Source organism: Schistocerca serialis, chromosome 6, assembly GCF_023864345.2.
Source record: "Schistocerca serialis cubense isolate TAMUIC-IGC-003099 chromosome 6, iqSchSeri2.2, whole genome shotgun sequence".
NCBI classification, from domain to species: Eukaryota; Metazoa; Arthropoda; class Insecta; order Orthoptera; family Acrididae; genus Schistocerca; species Schistocerca serialis.
The window spans coordinates 541,438,337-541,460,969 of NC_064643.1; the positions used below are offsets into that span (position 1 = coordinate 541,438,337).

A 22,633-nucleotide genomic window follows, 5' to 3' on the forward strand; every position below is an offset into this window, starting at 1 on the left:
CTGAAACTCTGCCCGCTCCTCTGACCTCTTTGACAATAGCTTTGGCAGAACAAGGGTGATTACTTACATCGAATGTCTTTGGCTGCCACTGTTGATAATTTTTATTGAAAATTTAAGCAGTGACAGTGCTATCAACAATAAACACATTTTCATGCAGGTTCTGAATAAAAGGATTCATTTCTAGGTTAAGCACAGACGAGTAAGTACATTTACAGCTACGTCACGCTACTGCGAAGTACGCTTTAATATGGGATTTAATGATGACGCACGGATATGATCCAACAAGAAAGCTAATTCACTGTTTAGCACAACGGATACAGAAAACCTAAACAAGCATGTCAGGAAAGGCAACGTAACGGAAATAGTACTGAGGTACGACGCATTCCACATTTTTCATTCTGTTAATTTCTTTCATTAGATTTATTCCAATATTTCCTGAACATTGATCACTCGGAAATAAGTGCCTATGGTAGGATGGAAAGCGGAATGGAATTTTGTAAATTATTGACGGAGTCAGTGAGATTCTTTCATCATGAACGGTGAGAATTTCGTTGATACACTCAGGGGATGTCACCAGTAATCCCTGACGTACTTATGTAACTAATGTATTAAGCAATATTCGTCTGAAAATAAGAGCACATGATCATAAATGATTATTACACAGGGGTTAGGGGTCCCTTAATATAATGTTAGGTTGGGGTGTAAGGCTAAAAGGTTTTTGAGGTTGTATTCAGACTCACATAAAAAATGTCAAAGTTGCAAACTAGGACGAAAAAGAATCGCGCAGGTTCATGCAAATTCGCACATTAAAAAGGTGAGCAGCGATTTATTGTTCACCATACTACTAATAACACAAGAAGAGAGCGACTGGAGAGATCAGTAGCCGCCTTTAGCTCAAGTACACTAGGTGTCATGCTTGGTCAATATTTATCCCGGGATATAGGGGTTCGTTCGGAACAGAACGCCATGCTCCACCACAAAATGCATAGCAGCATACAGAAACACTGCGAGATCGCGAATACGTGGAGATCTAATGGACAAAGGCCACGATGTAAACACAAAGAACATCCTATTAAAACTGCATTAACTTCACATAAAATCTTCCACACCATACATGCCTCATTAACCAAACACATTTAATAAGAGATGGAGCTCACAGAGCTGACTTTGGCCACGCGACGTGATTTTTCAAGTCTGCAAGTTAAATTAGTACATTCAGATACCTGTATCGGCACTCGAAAGAGCCAACTCAGTAGAGGGTGACTGTTCACGTGCCCAGAAACCGTCAGAGTGATGAGAATGGCACATGACTGAGAAACGGCTCCGCACTTGGTGGAAAGGAGGGAGGTACCACTATGTCTAACCAACTAAAACCAAAACTAAACTCCTTCCGAACAGGCCATGAAGGCCCAACGGTACCGACCGGCCGCCGTGTCATCCTCAGCCGACAGGCGTCACTGGATGCGGATATGGAGGGGCAGCTGGTCAGCACACAGCTCTGCCGTCGTATGTCAGTTTCCGAGAACGGAGCCGCTACTCTTCAATCAAGTAGCTCCTCAGTTTGCCTCACAACGGCTGAGTGCACCCCGCTTGCCAACAGCGCTCGGCAGACCGAATGGTCACCCATCCAAGTGCAAGCCCAGCCCGACAGCGCTTAACTTCGGTGATCTGACGGGAACCGGTCTTACCACTGCGGCAAGGCCGTTGGCCTCTGACGAACTACGACGCTAAAAAGGTTGAACGTAACGTCTATCTTGGTTCCGCTCTCAACTTTCGTTCTGTGCTACTCTATCTCATCAGGTTACGTCGACAACGACTCCACGCCACGTATGCTCACTGTGGTTGCTCGCGAAAACATTTGAGTTTCAGACACATACGCACTCTCTCATGATCAGTAGTACTTCACATAGGGACTGGAAAGCAAAATAAATGAACAGTTTGGCTTATCTCTTTTATAGGGGCTGCTGATAGAGTGAATAAAGAAGTAACGTACATCGTTAAACAGAGCGCTACACGTCGCGAATACAAAGTTTATGAAGCGATTGTGACTGACCCGTTTCTGACGGTTCCAATTCCCCTCCGGCCATCAAGATTTAGGTTTTCCGTGATTTCCCTAAATCGTTCGAGGAAAATGCCGGGATGGTTCTTTTGAAAAAGGACACGGCCGATTTCCTTGCTAGATCCTTCTGTAATCCGAGCTTGCGCTGCGTGTATTATGACCGCGCTGTCCACGGGACGTTCAACACTAAATTTCGTTACGTTCTAGGCCAACAAATATTACAATACAACTAAACCATATACTGACACTACATCATTCTTCTTCATGTACGTAAGATACTGCGACTCTCACACTTGTGACGTGCTCTAGGATATTTTGAACCGTCACAAACGTGAAGTCAAGCTGTAAGAGAAAAAAAATCGAGGGTACTTTTCCTGGCATTTCAAAATTTAACTGACTCAACAACGCGTACAGGTTATTAAGGTTTCATACCAAATGACACAAGGTAGCACCTCTCATGAACTCAATAAATGACCTCACTGACAAACACAATTCTGAACGAATATAATTCTACTGAACTGAATCATATCATTAATAGTTCCTAAGATATTCGAATGCGTCACACAAACAATAGTAATGAAAATTCCATTTTTTGTTAATTGTTTCATTGCAGAATAAATATACAGTAACTTCTGTGACACATGCCGCTGTAGATTTGTAGACAATTTTTCTCTCACAGAACATAACGAATTTCTCGACAATGATAACGAAAATGTTAATTTAATTTGGTTAAAACATCGAGCGTTTGATCACTTATTTCATTAGGAGTCTTCACTTATTTCATTAGGAGTCTTCATTATTCACTGAATCCCGAATATGAAGATCTAAAGAGGTGACAAGTTGCTTTCGTAATGATCATGAGAGGGAACGGTTAAGCAGCAGGGAAGCCAATGGAATTGGATGTCGCTACAATGGAGTGATGGCTTGCGATGTTCTATAACGTATGACAGTGTATCATTAATGATACCTTTCGAAGCAATAAACATGCGTTCTTCTTTCCGATGTTTATTTGGAATAACGGGTGCATTCGATATTCAGTTAAGCTTACATTACCAACCAATTAAAAATATTTTGTTCGCATATTGACTTTCGCTACATATTACTGATATTCGTAACGTGTATAAATATGTCCATTTTTAATTTTATTATTTTGCATGGGAATAAATAATTTTAGTACTTTCCCGAATCCGACAAAATTGCCTCTGTGTCACTTGTGGTAGCAAGTAGAATGTAACGACAGAGAGGACGTTTCGCAATAGTTCATAATCTTCTCATGTTGACTCGAAGATAAATTTTGTTTTGACATCTTTGACTTTACAGGTCAATAGAGTGAGCCACATATTCGGTATCATTAATTTTTCATTTGCTGATATATGCAAGCTTGTAAACGGTTAAGAGCACGGGAGTTCAGTCAGATGGGCAGCAGTGTAACAAAATAACCTAAATCATATTCGTGTTCACTGGTGAGTCGTTCGTGTTGCTGATGTTGATCAGCCTGTCTTCAGGATCTGTTCTTTGCAGGACAACGAAGAAGGGTTACAACCGTGTTTGTAAACGTGATAAGTATGGTCTCCCCGTTGTAAACACTGTGCAACTCGGTCTCAGCGTCTGGTTATTGCGCCCCTGGTGAGCGCTGGCCGGCTTATCGCCTTCGGCTCCTCGGACCCAACGGCGGCATCCCCCGGATGAAGCTCTCTGTCCTCGTCTTTCTTTTTGCGTCGCCGCCGCCTAGTACAGACCTGCGCCAACGGTGCCGTAAAAGCGGAAGATTTAAAGAGAGTCGCCGGGGCGTGCTGCGAGATGAAGTAGAGCTGGGCCACGCCGCTGCTGGTATTTCGTGTGGGCACAGTGAGGGACTGGCCACCACGTGGCGGGCCTTTTGTCCACGCGACGGCGCTAAATTATCGGGAAATCATTACAGCGCCGCTTTTGTGTCGGCTCTCTTTTCTTCACTGACCGCGCGGAAACCGGTGGCTAATTGAGCGCGCGGGCTGCGCCGCTGTCAGGGGTGTGGCTGGACCCCCTCTGTCCCCCTGGGCCGTCTGCCCGCTGCTTTACAGACCTCTGCAAAGACCCACTACCAACATCCTTCGCTATCCACAAAGTTTGTAATTTTGACATTACTGGAATTTTTATGAGCTCTCCTTCTCAGTGTGTCTTGAATAGTGATGTTCTAGCACTTTTTCAACTACAAAGTGCGAAAACTGTGAAGGATCTACGTCTGCATCTATATAGGTATTCCCCAAGCCACCATACGCTGCGTGGAGAAGGATACCCTGTACTACTACTAGTAATTTCCTTTCCTGATCTACTCGCGAATAGAGCGAGGGAAAAACGACTATCTATATGCCTCCGTTGTTGTTGTTGTGGTCTTCAGTCCAGAGACTGGTTTGATGCAGCTCTCCATGCTACTCTATCCTGTGCAAGCTGCTTCATCTCCCAGTACGTACTGCAGCCTATATCCTTCAGAATCTGCTTAGTGTATTCATCTCTTGGTCTCCCTCTACGATTTTTACCCTCCACGCTGCCCTCCAATACTACATGGTTGATCCCTTGATGCCTCAGAACATGTCCTAACAACCAATCCCTTCTTCTAGTCAAGTTGTGCTACAAACTTCTCCCGAATTCTATTCAATACCTCCTCATTAGTTATGTGATCTACCCATCTAATCTTCAGCATTCTTCTGTAGCGCCACATTTCGAAAGTTTCTATTCTCTTCTTGTCTAAACTATTTATCGCCTATGTTTCACTTTGATACATGGCTACACTCCGTACAAATACTTTCAGAAACGACATCCTGACAAATCCATACTCGATGTTAACAACTTTTCTTCTTCAGAAACGCTTTCCCTGCCATTGCCAGTCTACATTTTATGTCCTCTCTACTTCGACCGTCATCAGTTATTTTGCTCCCCAAATAGCAAAACTCCTTTACTACTTTAAATGTCTCATTTCCTAATCTAATTCCCTCAGTATCACCCGAGTTAACTCCTCTACATTCCATTATCCTCGTTTTGCTTTTGTTGATGTTCGTCTTCTATCCTCCTTTCAACACACTGTCCATTCCGTTCAACTGCTCTCCCAAGTCCTTTGCTGTCTCTGACAGTATTACAATGTCATCGGCAAACCTCAAAGTTTTTATTTCGTCTCCAGGGATTTTAATACCTACTCCGAATTTGAATAACGTCGGGGATAGGCTACAACCCTGTCTCACTCCCTTACCAACCACTGCTTCCCTTTCATGCCCCTCGACTCTTATAACCGCCCTCTGCTTTCTGAACAAATTGTAAATAGCCTATCGCTACCTGTATTTTACCCCTGTCACCTTCATAATTTGAAAGAGAGTATTCCAGTCAGCATTGTCAAAAGCTCTCTCTAAGTCTACGAATGCTAGAAACTTAGGTTTGCCTTTTCTTAATCTAGCTTCTAGGATAAGTCGTATGGTCAGTATTGCCTCACGTGTTCCAGTATTTCTACTGAATCCAAACTGATCTTCCCAGAGGTCGGCTTCTACCAGTTTTTCCTCCGTATGAGCGCTAATTTCTCGTATCTTATCTCTGCGGTTCTTACGCGGAACGTGTGTTTGCGGCATTAAAATCGTTCGGCAGTCACCTTCAAATGCCGGTTCTCTAAATTTTCTCAGTACTATTTCTCGAAAGGAACACCGCCTTGTCCTCCATTTGAGTTCCCGGAGCAGCTTCGTTACACTTACGAGTTGTTCGAACTTACCGCTAACAAACCTAGCAACCCCCTCTGAATTGCTTCGGTGTCTTTCTTTAATCGGCGTGGTAAGGATCCCAAATATTAGAGCAGTACTCAAGAATAGGCAGCGTCCTATATGCGGTCTCCTTTAAAGGCGAACCACTCTTTTCTAAAATTCTCCCGGTAAACCGAAGTCGACCATTTGCCTTCCCTACCGCAGTTTCACGTGCTCGTTCCATCTCGTATCGCTGTGCAGCGTTACGCTCAGGTATTTAAATGACTTGACTGTGTCAAGTGGAACACTAGTAATACTGTGTCCAACCATTACAGGTTTGATCTTCCTAGTCATCCGCATTGAATTACATTTTTCCACATTTAGGGCTACCTGCCATTCATCACACCAAATGGAAATTTTGTTTAAGTCGTCATGTATCTTCCTACAGCTTGCTTCATAAATATTCATCCGATTTCACAAGGCTATATCTTATGCACCCATGCACATACATTTAGCATCAGAGTTATCATTTAACTTTAACAGATGTTCAGTCTGCCCTCCACAGTAGGAACGAGAAAAGTAGAGAACTAGAACAGGCAGAAAGGAAGTGGGCTTGTCATAGTTTGCTAACAGTACCAATTGTGTTACATTAGATTAACATTGTCCGTAAGGAATACCATGTGTTCTACGCAATTGTCAAAAAACAAAAAAAAAAACAATAAAAAAGGAAGTGTGGAGAAGCCACACCATTAAGTGCTAAATGAGTTTTCTTTATTTTTCGTACAGTTTTAGTGCCAAGCAAAATGCTTAGTACGCCATTGCACGACTATGACCTGGAAAAACATTCATTGGAACATCATTACAACACCAGCGACAAAGGCGATACGATTCATTTGTCTTCTAACTAACGAGGGTGAATGCTGGCTGAAATTAAGATGGCCATTAGGAAAAAAATTGAGTTGAAGGTAAATAGAGCAGTGATAAAATCTTCGATTGTGTGCATCATATGTTGTTTGATTCCATTTAGTCTTTTAACGCAAGGGGAGAATCATTTAGTAGCAGATATGACGGGCAAGACTGATGTTATCAAACAGAAATTAATCATGTAGAAAAATCACATTCAGATCCATGACCTGAAGCATTTCCCGGAACTCAGGGCAGTTATTTAGGCACAAGACATGCCTGACTATGTTTCAATAATTGAAACATTTCATAATGAGTTCTCAAGGAAGTTTCAAGACTTTGCACGTTGAAGACTGATTTATATTTATTTGTCAAACCGTTCTCGCTTTTGGCTGTTGATATACCTCCTCATTACATCCAACTTGAGCTTTACAAGAGCAATATCCTTGACTGAACAAACAAGTCGCTAAAGTTATTTCAGAGTTTCGTTTAACATATTTTTTCCGTTATAAAATTGCGACAGTCCTGCCGGATTTCAGGTTTAACAGATATTAATCTACATAACACCATACGTTTGTATTATGGATCATAGTTCCAGACATATAAGATATTATAAAATCGAAATATGTATAAATTAATAAACATCGCAACTCAATGTTAAGTATACGTGCGTAAAGGTTTTAGCGGCTCTTCTTACTGTATTACATCTGTGTAATATACATTAAAGAGTAAAACCATTGCTTTGGCGGTAAATAAAAAGCAGAAAATAAACACTAGTGGTAAAATCCTTCTTATAAAAATACAATACTGGCCATTAAAATTATTAGACCACGAAGATGACGTGCTACAGACGCGAAATTTAACCGACAGGAAGAAGATGCTGTGATACGCAAATGATTAGCTTTTCAGAGCATTCACACAAGGTTGGCGCCGGTGTCGACACCTACAACGTGCTGACATGAGGAAAGTTTCCAACCGATTTCTCTTCTTATCCGCATGGCTGTAACGGATCGTGCAGCCACCTCTCGATCCCTGAGTCAACAGATGGGGACGTTTGCAAGACAACAACCATCTGCACGAATAGTTCGCGGCGTTTGCAGCAGCATCGACTATCAGCTCGGAGACCGTGGCTGCGGTTACCCTTGCCGTTGCATCACAGACAGGAGCGCCTGCGATGGTGTACTCAACGACGAACATGGGTCCACGAATAGCAAAACGTCATTTTTTCGGATGAATCCAGGTTCAAAAAGTGGTTCAAATGGCTCTGAGCACTACGGGACTTAACTTCTGAGGTCATTAGTCCCCTAGGAATTAGAACTACTTAAACCTAACTAACCTAAGGACATCACACACATCCATGCCCTTAGCAGGATTCGAACCTGCGACCGTAGAGGTTGCGCGGTTCCAGACTGTAGCGCCTAGGACCGCTCGGCCACCCTGCCCGGCAATCCTGGTTCTTTTTACAGCATCATGATGGTCGCATCCATGTTTGGCGACAACGCGGTGAACGCACATTGGAAACGTGTATTCGTCATCGCCATACTGGCGTATCACCCGGCGTGATGGTATGGGGTGTCATTGATTACATCTGTCTGTCTCCTCTCGTTCGCATTGACGGAACTTTGAACAGTGGACGTTACATTTTAGGTGTTACGACCCGTGGCTCTACATTCATTCGATCCCTGCGATAATGCAGGATAATGAACGACCGCATGTTGCAGGTCCTGTACGGGCCTTTCTGGATACAGAAAATGTTCGACTGCTGCGCTGGCCAGCACATTCTCCAGATCTCTCACCAACTGAAAACGTCTGGTGAATGGTGGCCGAGCAACTGTCTCGTCACAACCAGTCACTACTCTTGATGAACTGTGGTATCGTGTTGAAGCTGCATGGGAGGCTGTACCTGTACACGCCATTCAAGCTCTGTTGGACTCAATGCCCAGGCGTATCAAGGCCGTTATTACAGCCAGAGGTGGTTGTTCTGGGTACTGATTTCTCAGGATCTATGCACCCAAATTGCGTGAAAATGTAATGGCATGTCAGCTCTAGTCCAATGAAGCCCCGTTTGTCATCTGCATTTCTTCTTGGTGTGGCAGTTTTCATGGCCAGTAGTGTATGCTGTATTACTCGCCTTTTAGAAGTAGTTGCACTGCTTTGCAAACACATGCTCCTAAGTTTCCTGCATATACAGCCTTCGCCGGCCGAAGTGGCCGTGAGGTTCTAGGCGCTGCAGTCTGGAACCGCGAGACCGCTACGGTCGCAGGTTCGAATCCTTCCTCGGGCATGGATGTGTGTGATGTCCTTAGGTTAGGTAGGTTTAACTAGTTCTAAGTTCTAGGGGACTAATGACCTCAGAAGTTGAGTCCCATAGTGCTCAGAGCCATTTGAACCATTTATACAGCCTTCAGCATACAGCCGTCTCAGTCACATACGTACCTGCTGGGCGCAGCGCAGTGGTGGGGGAAAACCAGACCACCGAGCAGACTTGGCTGCACTAGCAGAAATCGAGCGCGCTGACGGAGACAATTCTTGGCCAGGCCTGGTAGGGAAGGTGGACATACTCAGTTCATACATTTGTGTATGGAGTTACTGCGTTCACTGGTGTCGAAGTTCACCAAAAACTATTGGAAGGTGAGGCACTCAGAGTTTCACAAACCCCCATTAAAAAAAAAAAATTAAAAAAATCACATAATGTTCGATAAGGCAACCTTGGAGATCAGTGGTGCAGTGCGAATCCATACACTCGTCTTACGCCCGATTCGTGGTTGAGGCTGTACACTCTACGAAAATTACGCCGCACAGTTGTAACTGAACTGCACTTACTCGTTTCGACGGAAATTCTGTAGAGACTGAGGTGGCGAAAGAGTGATCTAACTACAAGGCCTGTGTAGCAGAGATCAGGTCACGCTCCCATGATCCTTTGCGGTGGTAGCCATTTTGGGTCTTTATATGACTGTTACAGTGTTTTTATTTATAGTTTTCTTCAGCGAGAGCAAACGTCGAAACTTCGAAATGGGATGCTGTGCTGCACCGAACGATAGCAGCAATTCGGCAAAAGGGAAAAGGCTATTCATATTTCCTACAGAAAAGAGTGGGAGAGCAAAAAATCAGTGGGAGAGCAAAATGACTGCAAAATTGTAGGCGAGACTAATGCAAACCAACTGTACATTCCAGGTTCTGTGAGACACAACATTAACTTGATAATTGCATTCATGAGGTCGTATTTTTCTGTAGACTGTAAGTGCATGTGATTGGCTTAAGCGTCACTTTCAGGTTTCACAACTGTAGATTAACAGAACTGAAGGAAGGAAGGAAGCTGTTAAAATGGAATACAGTGCAATAAAATTGGTACCAGTATTTGGAAATTTCAATGTGAGCCTTTTCCTATCCTCCATCATTTGAAATGCTGGTTTATATTGAAATAGTTAAAGCAAAATCAGGACTGTTGCACGTTTCACGTTTAAAGCATGACCAGTGAATTGCACCTTTCATTCGAAGCAAAATCGTTTGGTTGTTGCATTGACAATGTTGTAAATTTTTATAACATCACTAGTATTTTTAAAAAATTAAATAATATTATATTTATCACTTTTGCTAGTGGAAAAGCTTCTGAAATGGTACAATAGTGCATAGAAAATTTTTTCTTGTTGATAATGAAATTGTATTCCGCAAACCAGCATCAGATTCCCATCAGACCGACGAGAGCGTTGACCGACGGCATTGTTTGGAGGCCAGTGACCGATCTCAAAATTACGCAGTTTGCGTAATTACATTGCCCGGATAGCAACTGAAAAGATCGGTAAAAGAGGTCTCAGGGACGCTGAAATAAAAGTTTGGTAAAGTAAATGCCGACTGAACACTAGTAGCGTTCGGCTGTGGCCATCAGACAATTCGTCGGTAACTCTCCTTCGCTGCAGCCGGAAAAAGTTCTAAAATGCAACCTAATAAATTGAGATTGGCATTAATGGAAGAGGAAAGTAGGTTCTTAATTCAAACACAGCTATTGTAATTAAATTAGCGTAATTATTTAACCAAAAGTTACAGATACGAGAGTGAAACAACCATCGAAAACAAACGAGAAAGGGGGGGGGGGGGAGGAACTCACAGCTCCTGCATGTATATAATCCAAAAAAAAATTACGGCGACTGATTTCAACTTGTTTTAAAGAGCGTAAAGTTTCAATATACGTTTAACCATTTCTCTGGAACATTCTTTATCGGAAAAGCAAAAAAATACATTCCTTACGTTAAATCGCGACCTTTTCTCCTTACTTTACAGATTTATTTGCACAGAGAACATTTATTCTTAATGTATTTCAGACTTAATCAAACGATCGGGGCATATTCTATTAATTATTCAGAAAGCAACGTTTAATTCTGCTTTCTCTAAAAGTCTATATGCTGAGTTTACATTTAGTAGATTATCTTTCCATGTCTTCCAGTCATTTAGTTAAAGAAGTATGAATTAGAAAAAAGTATTCGAGTGTTGTGCCTACACAGCTGTTGTGGACGGTATGTTCCCGCTTTGTGCATTTAAAATGTACATGTTTAGAAAAAATTTTACGTGACATATTCGTAGTTATTGTTCACTATCTGGATTACAAATATACATATCTCATAAAACTCTTAAGCAACACCCGCAATTTACTTTTAATGAATATCTCGGGAAATAATCTCCTGTAAATCTTTCATTTCATAACGGTGAACCCAAATTTCTCGACACGAAACCTGCCCTTGCAATGTGTACCGTATTCACAACGGTTCCTGTACAAGGAAACGTGACAGCTACACAATAATGGTGTAAATGTGGTTGACGAATTTTTAAGTAAATTGCGACTTTTGTCTAACAAAATTACGAAATCGGCTTGGCATGGTGTCCATGATTTATTTGTAAACATAGCAGTGCAACTTACAATTCAAAATTACCTAAAAAGCAACACATACTGCCGTAAATAATTATCTGTTAACGAGTTTCCATTGTGTCATCTGTTTTAGCCCAGATATGGCGCCTCCATAACGGCCACTGGCGTTCAACCTCTTCATATCGTCATTGGCTAGCTAACTGCATAGCGCAGACCCCTACCGGTGACCACATAAACCGTCAACTCACAACAAGCGCCACGGTAAACTTTTAATTTTAATGCGAATGCAAAATTTCACCCCAAGTTTCTGTCTTCATTCATGTGGAAGATATAGTTTTGTGAAATGGGACGAGTAGTTTTGAAACACTGTGTAGTCTTCTTGTGTTTCACGGTACTGCGAGCACACATTAGAGTTGTTGAGAGTGGTCCTGACAGAAATATGCGGGACGTGGACTTCAGCCTGCATATACCATGCTCAGAAACGATCTATCAGACCCCCACAGAAATTTTTTCTCATTACCGACACTCGTCAAACACGTGTCTTAACGCTATATTGTGAAGATGAACGGAGCAGCGAAATCCCAAACAAGATTCCTGAGACGTGAATTTATTCCAAGTCTGCTTTGGTAACAGAGCTATCCATTCTGGAGTTTAACAGGCTTTTCGCTTTACGAACGATTCTTTTCGTCGGATGGCTTTCCAACAGTTATAGTCCACAGCGTCCGTAAGAACTGTCGCATTCTCCTATTTTGCTTTCATCATCACGATGCTTTCCTTTCTGGAAGTCATTAAGAACTTCACTGTCCTGCGCCGATATGTTGCTGTTGGGTGGTTTCGAATTTCGTAGGATTCTCGTCAAATCCTGTCTTACTTCTTCGGTCTGCGCCTTCGTAAGAGAAAACGAGGATGGTTTGACTGCACTGACAGTTTCTTCTCTTAGACGTAGTTGCGAATTTCATACTTTTGCCCAGAACTGATACGCCTGCTTCATCGAATTCCTCTGACGAAAGGTTCACCATTACTTGTTTCGGATCTACACTCCTGGAAATGGAAAAAAGAACACATTGACACCGGTATGTCAGACCCACCATACTTGCTCCGGACACTGCGAGAGGGCTGTACAAGCAATGATCACACGCACGGCACAGCGGACACACCAGGAACCGCGGTGTTGGCCGTCGAATGGCGCTAGCTGCGCAGCATTTGTGCACCGCCGCCGTCAGTGTCAGCCAGTTTGCCGTGGCATACGGAGCTCCATCGCAGTCTTTAACACTGGTAGCATGCCGCGACAGCGTGGACGTGAACCGTATGTGCAGTTGACGGACTTTGAGCGAGGGTGTATAGTGGGCATGCGGGAGGCCGGGTGGACGTACCGCCGAATTGCTCAACACGTGGGGCGTGAGGTCTCCACAGTACATCGATGTTGTCGCCAGTGGTCGGCGGAAGGTGCACATGCCCGTCGACCTGGGACCGGACCGCAGCGACGCACGGATGCACGCCAAGATCGTAGGATCCTATGCAGTGCCGTAGGGGACCGCACCGCCACTTCCCAGCAAATTAGGGACACTGTTGCTCCTGGGGTATCGGCGAGGACCATTCGCAACCGTCTCCATGAAGCTGGGCTACGGTCCCGCACACCGTTAGGCCGTCTTCCGCTCACGCCCCAACATCGTGCAGCCCGCCTCCAGTGGTGTCGCGACAGGCGTGAATGGAGGGACGAATGGAGACATGTCGTCTTCAGCGATGAGAGTCGCTTCTGCCTTGGTGCCAATGATGGTCGTATGCGTGTTTGGCGCCATGCGGGTGAGCGCCACAATCAGGACTGCATACGACCGAGGCACACAGGGCCAACACGCGGCATCATGGTGTGGGGAGCGATCTCCTACACTGGCCGTACACCTCTGGTGATCGTCGAGGGGACACTGAATATTGCACGGTACATCCAAACCGTCATCGAACCCATCGTTCTACCATTCCTAGACCGGCAAGGGAAGTTGCTGTTCCAACAGGACAATGCACGTCCGCATGTATCCCGTGCCACCCAACGTGCTCTAGAAGGTGTAAGTCAACTACCCTGGCCAGCAAGATCTCCGGATCTGTCCCCCATTGAGCATGTTTGGGACTGGATGAAGCGTCGTCTCACGCGGTCTGCACGTCCAGCACGAACGCTGGTCCAACTGAGGCGCCAGGTGGAAATGGCATGGCAAGCCGTTCCACAGGACTACATCCAGCATCTCTACGATCGTCTCCATGGGAGAATAGCAGCCTGCATTGCTGCGAAAGGTGGATATACACTGTACTAGTGCCGACATTGTGCATGCTCTGTTGCCTGTGTCTATGTGCCTGTGGTTCTGTCAGTGTGATCATGTGATGTATCTGACCCCAGGAATGTGTCAATATAGTTTCCCCTTCCTGGGACAATGAATTCACAGTGTTCTTATTTCAATTTCCAGGAGTGTATAATGGCGTCTGTTTTGTGCACTTTTTGTGTAAGCTTCTAGAACTTGTGTTTTCATTTCCTAATACTGAAATGTGATAATCTTGCAGAATGATTAAACGTTATATTGTTGACTTTATCCCAGTCTTGAGGTGAGAGAGTTGTCGTCAGTGAAAAATGCAAGGCAGTTAAAATGGAGCTAACATAATTGACGTCCCTGCATATTTGCTGGATTCATTCACCGAAGAAGTGCTTGGCTCGCCCTTTGGTAGACTCTCCTGGCTTTCATTGTCTGCACATGGCTAAACCTGGCGAAACTTGGGATGAAATCATTATCATGGCATGCGGAAAGAAAAGCCAAATCACTAAGTAATTCACCTCTTCTTCTACCTCGTGTTCCAGTCTTCTAGGTTGGTGTAAACATCTCGCCCATACAAGCAAACGTTTGTTTCTGGGGTCACTGACCGCATAAGCAGAATTCCATGGAGAAATGGTGTACAGACCTCTTTGTTCAGTCAAAACGAAATAAAAGATTTTGTTCTACAGAAAACGGATGCACCCGATTAACTCCACACTGCGAAAATCTTCATGATGCGTGGCTGAGGCAATGTGTATGAGTTGCGTGAGAGAAGTAATGAACTGACTATACTGCAAGCTATCTGGGAACGCTGAGTTGTTCTACTTATGTAGATCACTCTGTTCATCGCTTCCAGATGCTGAGCCCGAGTTACGGCTCCGTAAACCTATCAGGAAATTTTTGAGAGCGCCATCAGTGAAGTTGTATTTTTGTTGTTTTTTACGAAAATGGAACGGCAGAATTTAGAGCAACGTTATGCCATCAAGCTTTGTGTTAAACTTGGGGAATCCTCTTTTGTGACCTTTGACAAGTTGGGAAAGGCCTTCAGGGAACATTCCTGTCCTTTGTCAATGCCGTCCTTGCCCGTAGGAGGGGCAACCATCTCATCAGTGCATATTGGAAATATTAGAGGTCGTATTGCGCTTCCCTGGGACACATCGGACGGTAATTTCGTTGCTTGGAACATTCTCAGTCCAGTATAATCTACTTAGTTTTGTTATTCAAATTTTCCTCCAGTCCACCACATGTTTGCGAAGATACTCTTATCGTATCTTGGTTAGTTGTCTACGAGGTGGTACAGGGTCAGCGCCTCACGGAAATATATGAAAACTCAGTCCATCGGTTCTCCTGCACTTGTTGTTTGCAAGATGCCGTCTATGGATAAAACAAGCTGTGTTTCACACTTCTGACTTTGAGTGAATCGGTGCAGATTCACTGACAGAATCTTGTTTTCCTCCAGGAAAATCATAATTTTTTAGCTCACAATATGCTCTAGGATAGTGCAACAGATGGACGTCTGTACTTTTTTACATCTGGTATATTACTCTTTCTGCAAACAGGAGAGACCTGTGCTCTCTTCCAGTCAAAAGGTACTATTCGGTGACCAAGCGATTCTCAATAAATTTGAGCTCGAAAAGGAGTTAATTTCGTGGCGTATTGAATGTACAATCTAACTGGAATCCTGTGAGGGCCTGGCACATCCTTCGCTTTAAGAATTTTTGATTTTTTTCAATGTCGAGAGTGCTAATGTCGATATCGCTCAGATGCGAGTCTGTGCGGCGATCGGACATTGGTATCGTAGTAGGCTCTTGGCTGAATACGTTTTTAAATACGCGGTTTAAAACTTTTGCTGTCAACATGTCGTCTTCAGTATCTACGACACAAGGATTCACGAGAGATTGAATGGAAGGTATCGACACGTTGATTGACTTTACGTATGACAACCAAGCGGGCCGCAATAAGACCTCGGCAAGATTCTGCAGACTGACAGTTGCGCAGAGAACTCACGAATGAAGCTCCGAGGGGCGTACAATAAGTAATGGAACACATTACTTTTTCTTAGCCAGTTTCGGTTAAAGAAATGAAGAATTTGTTGTGGTACATCGTGGTATATTTCCGTTTCAGCCCTTCGAGTTTCATGTATTTGCGATGTGTGACGGCGCTTTACGTAGACTTCAAAATGGCGTCCGCAACGGAGGTGCGTTCCAAGCAGAGAGCTGTCGTAGAGTTTCTTTTTGCGGAAAACCTTGCACACAATCCTAGGCGCTTGCAGAATGTCTACGGAGACCTGGTAGGAACAAAAGCTGGACGGAGCATCTGTCATAATTATAACAGGGTCGCGCACACCTGTCCGATCTCACGCGTGCCGGCCGGTTGCAAACAGCTGTGCTCCTGAAATGTTGGAACGTGCCGACACTCTCATTCGAGGCGACCAAAACATCACAACCACACACATAGCTGTTGAACTGGACGTATCTGTTGGTAGTGCTGACACGCCAGGTGGGGTACTCAAATATGTGTACATGCTGCGTTCCTTATCGCCTCACAGAATGCCGTAAAGAGCAACGAAGAACAATCTGTACGGCATTGCTTGCGTGTTATGAGGTTGTTCCTGACAAATTTTTGTCGAACATCGTCACATGGATTCATCACTTCGAACCGGAAACAAAACGGCAGTCCGTGGAGTGGCGCTACTTCACCCCTCCTCCTACGAAAATGGTCAAAGCTCCTCATTCAGCCGATAGAGTCATGACGACAGTCTTCTGGAAATCTGAAGGGGTAATTCTGTTGATGTCCTCCCTCACTGTGCAACAATCCACTCTGAAGCGTACTGTGATATCCTCAGGAAATTGAAGAAAGGATTTCAGTGTGTTCATTGCCACAAAAATCTAACGAACTTCCCTTCTCCTTGACAACCAAGGCGTCATAAAAATCTGCCCATCCAAGATGAGTTCACAAGAATTCATCAGAATGTTCTCCCTCATTCATCCTACAGCCTTGAGCTCACACCTTCTGACTTGCACTCCACGCGGAGTAATATGTGGCTGATGGGGAGGTTATTGATGCAACAAGCTGTTGGGTCCATCCTGGACCAGTAGAGTGGTACCTCGCCAGTAATATGGCGTAAAGCCATCGCATTGAACAGAGATTATGTGGAAAACTAGAGTTTTGTATCCAAAAGAGTAGAGAAGAATATGGTGTTTTGGAATCCTGAATAAAACCAATCTTTTTTTTTAGAAAAAATGTTGCATTACTCACTGAACGCTCCTTGTAGCTGCCTTCACCACTTCCGCCCGTTTCTGGTAAGAGCTGAGAATGGTCTCTGAGCCGAGGCGACAAATGTCGTTGGTGCCGAAGTGAGCGACGATCTGCAGCTGACTGAAACCTGTGCTGTCAGTTGCTCCTTGAAAGTCCTCCTCCATTTGGTGGAAAGTTCCTGCCGGGATACACAGCGAGAGTGTATCCTGTTTGTCCCCTTCCCGTGACGGTACTTTCGTCAGAGGGCCCATAATGCGTCACTCCGTCTCTGAAACACTATGAAGCCGGTCGACAGTGTCCAAGGCGGCTTCCAGCTATTTGTGGCCAACATACAACTCTTTCATCGAGATCGCACAACAGGCATATTTTATGGAGGTTTGTTGCGTACAGGTGTAAATTTGTCTAACTTCTAGCTTTGGTCAACGTTTCACTATTAATTGCTGGTTTTTCTTTCATGAAAAGTGTGAGAAATGTAGAGATGTCGCAGAATTAAAACCTAATACCGAAGAACATTCTGCACCTAGCAGTAGTTCAAGGTCAGTTATTAAACATTTTGTCACTTTTGTATACGGTTCTTGAGTCTACCGTCCGGCCACGTTTTGGAGATCTCATACTATGTGATCGAGGCAACTGATCGACATCTTCTGGTGGCTGCATTCTTGCCGGTCGCTGCTTGCCAACAGCCGCATCACACCACATACTGCTGGTTTTGCTTCTCCCCAGTTGCTAAGGAACAGCAGTCACCAGAAGCCGCTACGAGCGGCTTTCTCGTGACTCTGCGGCAAACTCGAGAGTCGTGTATTTGACAGATCACCAGGAAAACCTGAAGTATCACATTTCGTTACGCGCTAATAACATAAATGTCTCGTTTTACAGCTATAATAAAATATGTGTTTTTCATCGCAGTTTTGGTTTAACGCAGCCTATTTCATATTTCCTTAGTAGTAGTATCTTCACAAATTGATATCCGTCATTGATATGTATTTTCGCATGGTAGCGCGTAAACCGGTTGCCCGATGACGACACAACGTGCGAAGTCTCGCGAGGAACAGCTCCGTCTGTGGAGACTTTGTGTAAGACTGACACGTATTTTCCGTACACGGAGATGAACCTTCACGCTGTGTTTAGTGCTACACAGGGATCAAAGTTGCACGTTTACATGGCAAACATTTCGTATCATTTTTAGAAAATAATTTAGTCGACTCTAGCACATGTCATAATATTGCAGTCCGCAGGTGCCTCTAACAGAACGGAAATGAATGAAATGAAATAAAACGAATGGAAATTGTTATGGTACCAGGCACAGATCCCGAATAATTTCTTCTTTAGTTTCGATGTACTCTTCCGTTTGTATGAGGATGATCACGTCAAACGAACCAATTATTAATTCGTACTTCCTTTCCCTTTGTACAAAATGTAGCATTAAATTATTTATGAATGAAATGGATTGCAAAATTCCTAGAACATCCAGATACATGGACATTATGTTGGAGAGCTCACTGATATACCAAACCCGCTGTTCATATAAATAGGCAAAAATATCAGCTCAGTGTTTCCTGCTTTGCAGACTGATGAGATCGTGTTGAAGTGTGCATCGTCAAACTCTAAAGACAACAAACCAGCGCTCTAATACCCGGCCTGGATGATACATTTGTCCTCTATGGCATAAATGAGGGGGTCCGAGATACGATGGTTTAGCTGTAAATAAATCTTGAACAGATATATTCATAACTACCCCCGCGGTTTCGGAAGACGACTAAATGGTTCAAATGGCTCTAAGCACTATGGGACTTAACATCTGAGGTCATCAGTCCCCTAGAACTTAAAACTACTTAAACTTAACTAACCTACGGACATCACACACATCCATGCCCGAGGCAGGATTCTAACCTGCGACCGTAGCATCAGCGAGGTTCCAGACTGAAGCGCCTAGAACCGCTCGACCACACCGGCAGGCCGGAAGACGACTGCGCGAAACCAGAAGATATACAGAAAAGTGACACACATCGGGCAATAGGACATCTCTCCGAGTTTCAGTTCTCGATAAGCACCCGTGACGTAGTTTCAAAGAGCACCGCTATGAGGCAGACGTGTCAGAATATGTAGACAAATCTCCCGCTCCGTATTGCTACATTGAATTAGTTGGGCCCTGAAGGTGGGCAACCAAACGAACAGGTTTCCAAAGCGGGATCCTGTCGTTGTGTACACATACACTTCGCACAGACGCGTGTGGCCGTTTGCCACGTTGTAGAGGGTGCCCATACTGAGCAAGTAAGGGCGTCAGTAAAATCACCCCGTTCCTTGGGACGTCGATTCCCACACAATTTGTGTCCGAAAGTGATAGATTGCAGTGCGATGAACAATATTTAAACGTTCTTGACAATCTTTGATACTGCTGGCATCTCCCTGACACATCAACTCTTCTCTAAGGACATTGTGGCCTAGAAACGGTATTGAACGTGATCTCGCCCCTTTGGGGTGCAGTGCGACCGCAATTTTTACCCTGATGCGCAGGCTGCAACAACTAGGAACCGTTCAGAACCATTCAACGACATTCTAGCTTGATCAGAAGTAGCAAGTGTGCTTATGCTCTCTTAGTGCCCATGTTCCACGGACTCGTGTGCTGTGATCATGGAGGGGTGCAACATTGACACATGCATGAAGGTTTTATTGAACTGGAGGGCCACAGAGAGACCCTTTGCCGTTGTGTTTACACATGTGTCAATGCTGCAGCCCTCTGTGATCAAGTCATACTAGAGTGTGGAACTGAAGGCCTGGAAAAACGTAATCACCCTTGGTTGCTTCGGATCACGTTCAAATTTCGTCGAATGGTTTTGAACTATTCCGAGTGCTTCCACCCTGTGTACCAGAGCAAAACATGCGGTCTCACTTCACTCCGGAGGGGTGAAATCATGTTCAGTGGGGTTGCAGCACTGTAATGTCCGTGGAGAAGACCTGAATCGCCCAGGAGGTGTCAACAGTGTCAAACATTGTCAACAACGTCGTGCTGTTGCTCATCGTACTGCGGATTGTCGTTATCGACCGGGATATCTAAGGAAATCAGTGTCTCAAGAAAAGATGTGGTTTCATTGACCCCAATTGTGCCACTCCATGAACGTCTTTCATGTCGATTCTGAGCGGTGGTGTGTCTGAAAATGCTTTTCTAGGCCGCCCATAACAAAAACACATGATTTCAGCGATAGGCGTCGGAGTGCTGACTTCCCTCCCAGAAGCGTCAAAAGAAGGAGTGAAATGTGGGTAAGATGATGACAAAAATGGTTCAGATGGCTCTAAGCACTATGGGACCCAACAGTCCCCTAGACTTAGAACTACTTAAACCTAAATAACCTAAGGACATCACACACAACCATGCCCGAGGCAGGATTCGAACCCTTCGACCGTAGCAGCTGCGCTGTTTCGGACTGAAGCGCCTAGAACCACTCGACCACAACCGCCTGCCAGATCATGACAACTTTCTCATCCTGTGACAGGTCCATGGTGGCGTTGAGCATAATTGTGGTGAATTTTAGAGCCAGTATATGACACCGTTAACCATCTTTGGACGTCACACAAACTTCTGAGCTCCGGTGATTTTTCCGCATGTGGCCCAACCTTGCTGTTTAAAGCGTCGCCGAACCTGAGGGAGATGTCGCAGGGCGCCACGCCTTTGGACTATTAGAGAGGAAGGTTATAGCCACCTGTGAACCACATTTGCGACTTCAGCGTCGCAGTGGGACACAATTACGCCGTTTCGAAAAAGTGATTCTTTAATTCTGTTGGGGAGTGTATTTGAAACTAAGCGACAAACGAACTATATTCACTTCCAAGTGACGTGCGAAGTGTGTGTAATGAAACTTCAGAGAGGTTAAAGGTTTCTACCCCACTAGATTGTCAATGATGACTTTATTATCCAGTATGTAGTTTGAAACCCAAAAATAGTTATCTAATACATTTGTAAAAGCCCCATGTCCTATGAAAAAAGGTTTGTTCCTTACGACTCAAGAATGCTGGGTGTGAAGAACTGGGCACTATTGGAAACAGCTGAAGGAGTAGAAATAATGGAGAAGAAGCAAAACTGTTGCAAATATGATGAGTTGGAGATATCGTACATGTTCCAGTTACAGTAATCTTACAGAAGGACCCACTGAAAACAGAGCTCATTCAGCTTGGGGTGATATCAGATTTAGTGCTCAATATTGGCACTTAATACGGTGCGAATGGTACTAATATCCAAGCAGGAATGTATAAATTCAGAAGGAAGGTGCAGTCCGATATAGGAGGTGTGTGTGTGTGTGTAAAAAAAAAAAAAGAGAGAGAGAGGGACAGAGAATTACTGACTTCTGGGAATTTTTTTTTATTCGTATACATCAATATCATGTCCACCAAATTCGTCCTGTTAGATATTATACACTTTCTCCAGCGTTTTTCCAATCCTTGAAACACTTTTCGAGCTCGATTTCAGAAATAGCTTTCTAGCCTTCTCATCGATGTGTTTGCAATCTCGTCTACGAGGGCTTCTTTGTTTAGAGAATCAGAGAAAAGTCTCATGGGATCAAGTCTCTTGAGTTTGGAGGCAGGGGCATCTTTACAACATTTTTTGTCAAAATGTCACGATAAAGCAACGAAGTGTCTGCGGGTACATTACCGTGGTCCAGAAGCCATGACTTGTTTCGCTATAGTTCCGAGCGTATTTCGGGATTCAAGCAAACGGCGTTAAACGTGTAGTCAGTACTCCCTATTGACAGTCTGTCCTTGTTGCAAGAACTCACTGTGTTTTATGTCGTTAAAATTGAGGAACGCAGTAAGCATAGCCTTCACATTTGACCGCGCTCGTCGAGATTTTTTCAGTCTTGCCGATTCAGAATGCTTCCATTGAGATGATTAAACCTTACTTTCGACATCCGTAAACCCATGTTTCATCAGCTGTTATGACACGTTCAGTGATTCCGTATCTTTGCTGACTTTTTCTAGTGATTCCTCAACAACTTGCATTCTTCGCTGCTTTTATTGGAAATTCAACAGTGTTGGTGCACATTTTGCTGTCACATGTCTCATATCCAAAATATCCGAATAATTTCATGTTATGAGTCTTTTGAAATGCCAATATCATTAACGACTTCTCTGACTGCGCTCGGCGATCGTTCATAATCATTTCTTTCACTTTTTCCACGGTTGATCTGTTGATTCTGTACTGTGGAGACCAGGACGCTCATCATCTTCATCTTGACACCCTTCTTGCAAAAACGCTTATACCACTCGTGAATCTTTGTTTTACTCATAGCAGACTCACCAGAAGCAATATTTAACATTTATAAAACTTCGCCGCCCATTACTCTGTTATTATAGTAAAGGTTAATGCAAATCCTCAGATCCGTTTTAATACAAAATAAATAGTCAACGATACTACCATAAAAGGTATAACAGTTTTGACAGCTGAGAACACACTAAACATCCATTACAGCCACCATTGTGCAGATACTTTTGAGACATGTTTATCACCACGACGAAACTATCACGTGAATCGGATCACTATAACATGCGAAGTAACAAATTCTCATTA

At 44.0% G+C, this 22,633-nt stretch overlaps 1 pseudogene; it reads right to left on the bottom strand.

Moving 5' to 3' along the window:
• Nucleotides 1-1,591: 1,591 nt before the first annotated feature.
• On the bottom strand, nt 1,592-1,709 carry LOC126485452 (5S ribosomal RNA; annotated as a pseudogene).
• Nucleotides 1,710-22,633: the final 20,924 nt, after the last annotated feature.